This window comes from Eucalyptus grandis, chromosome 3, assembly GCF_016545825.1.
Source record: "Eucalyptus grandis isolate ANBG69807.140 chromosome 3, ASM1654582v1, whole genome shotgun sequence".
NCBI lineage: Eukaryota > Viridiplantae > Streptophyta > Magnoliopsida > Myrtales > Myrtaceae > Eucalyptus > Eucalyptus grandis.
Genome location: NC_052614.1, coordinates 53,051,305 through 53,053,755, shown reverse-complemented (window position 1 = coordinate 53,053,755; position 2,451 = coordinate 53,051,305). Strand labels below are relative to the sequence as shown.

Sequence of the window (2,451 nt, the reverse complement as noted above, 5' to 3'; positions counted from 1 at the left end):
GTTTCATGTATCCTTGTTACGGAAATATGTGCCAAATCCTGATCACGTATTGGATTTTACACCATTGAAGTTGAGAGAAAACTTAACGTACGAAGAGCAGCCCATTCGTATTATCGATAAGAAGGATCAAGTGTTGCGACGACGCACTATTCCTTATGTGAAGATCCAATGGCAGAATCACACAAAGAGAGAGGCCACTTGGGAACTCGAGGAAGAGGCAAGGCGTAAATACCCTCGCTTGTTTCATGATTGAGGTGCCTGTAAATTTCGAGGACGAAATTTTTTTAAGGAGGGGAGAATGTAATATATGGGTTTTAAAACAAGAAAAGAAAAAGAAAAGAAGAGTTTGAAAAGTCAAAAAGGGAGGCTGAAGGAAAGTGGGAGAACCTTCGGCTGGGCTTTTAAAAAGAGAGAAAGAGGGAGAGACAGAGAAGAGCACGGGCAGAAACAGGGGAAGACGCAAAACAGGGGAGAAGAGAGAAAGAAGAGAAAGGAAAAAGGGAAAAAGGGAAAAATTTTGGCGCACTCATGACCCGGACGCCTCATCAAGCCGACTCAAGTGTGTTTTGCAAGGCCGGTAAGAATTTGAAGCCTTTAATCACTTGTTTGAAGCAATTACCGTAATTAGGGCTCGAAATTCGGATTTCTTGGGTATTTGTGTGGCGAAGCCTAATTTTTGAGTCGTTAAGCTGTAAATTTTTTTAGAAAGGGTACTTTGGGATGTTGTGAAGCTATAGCATCTTCCGGATCGTGATTTGAGCTTGCGGTTTGTTCGGAACGGGATTTTGAAGTTGGAGGCACAATCTGGTACTGTAGCGAACAGTGGCTTCGAGTCTCTTTTTTTTGTTATTTCCGGTACTGTTTTGGGACGGCTGAGTTGGGGTTGTTGTTGTATGTTAAGAGAGCTTTCTAAAGACTATAAGACGGCTTGAAACGGAATTTTGTGGAGGAAGTTATGGCGTGACGAAGTTGGCGCATGGGCCGCGCCTAGCTGAAAATGATGGGTTTATGGTAAATTGTGAGCTTTTGGGGTGCGTATGTGTCGTTTATCGACTCATAGGCCTAGTATAGGCGAGTCTTTATGAGAATATCATTTTTTACTCGTTTTTTGATATTTTCCCGTTAATTGTTAGGAACCAATGCATCGGTTCGTGTGAGCGTCGTATTTGATTTTGGCTTTTCCTGAGTGAGTGACACTATTTCTTCTTTGTATTTTAAACTCATATTTTGAGAAACGTGATGGATTATATATTCCATGAGTTGATAAAAAGCATATTTTTTTGCATTAAAGAGGATCGAGCTATTACTAACATTTTTGTTATTCGAAGGGAGTTATATTCCGACTTCGATTTGAATAGTTGTTTGAAAAAGGATTTGTGAAATTCTTTGTAAAAGAACCTTGAAATGTTTTGGAGAATGCTTTGATATTTATATATCAAATTTCGAGTTGTGATATGATTCTCTTTCTAATGTTGGATTACTGGATATTGTGATATGATTCCCTTTCGAGTTGTTATTGTGCTCAATGTCTCTATGGACCCTGAGGGGTGTGGGTATGCGCATACTATTCTAGGATATCCTTGTGGGCCGCGTCACCGGCTAATAATATGTGGAGATCTTGCCAAGGGGGAATCTTGGTCGCCTTGTCACGGGCGTTACTCGTGACCATGGCTAGACATTTGAGCATGAATTGATCAATGGAGTGGACCATTGACGTGTGATTTGAGTTTGGTCGATGGAGTAGACCATCAATACGATTTGATGAGATTAATCAATGGAATAGACCATTGATGCATGTTTTACTGAGATTGACTAATGGACTCGACCATTGGTACTTTTGGTATTTGAGTTATGATTATGTTTTGAGTTATGTTTTAAAATGTGCATAGTGATTTCTCGATCCGCCGTAAGAAATGTGTTACTCACTCGAGCCGTGGTAGCTCACTCCTCTCATCTACTTGTTTTTCAGGTTCTTCAGCGAGTCGCGAGTAGGCGTGAGCGTTCGCTTGGGGAGGACTTTTGTTGTGGAACTTTTTGGTATGGCTTATGCATAGTTCATAAGTTTATAAGTTAGTTTTTGTAAAAGGTTTATGTTTTGATGTTTGTGGAACATATATATACTCTGATATTGTAACCAATTGCCCCTTTTTGTCAAATATATATATGTGGATGTATATATGTTGATATCGGGTTGAAATTTTGGTTACGTTGAGGTTGCGTCCTTTGGTAAAAAGGACGGCCGTGTCATGCCCTTCTTCTTGTGAATCGGGGTGTGACATGAGCTGCTCAAACGTGCACTGCTCAGCCTTGCACTGCTTCTTCTAAATGCATCACCGGTGTCCATAGTCACCCACTAAAAGCTACACAAATGCTTCACTGTATGCTAATTTTCAGGCGAGAAGGCCTTTATTCATAACAATGTGCGCGAAAAGGGTCAAGAAAGTTTGAATC

General features: G+C 40.5%; 1 long non-coding RNA gene across 1 annotated transcript; it reads left to right on the top strand.

Annotated features, from left to right (window-relative positions):
- The first annotated feature begins 441 nt into the window (after positions 1-441).
- On the top strand, positions 442-2,178 carry LOC104421956. Its single transcript, XR_005549803.1, has 2 exons — positions 442-577; positions 1,970-2,178. It is a non-coding gene; the product is annotated as an uncharacterized LOC104421956 (long non-coding RNA).
- The last annotated feature ends 273 nt before the right edge of the window (positions 2,179-2,451 follow it).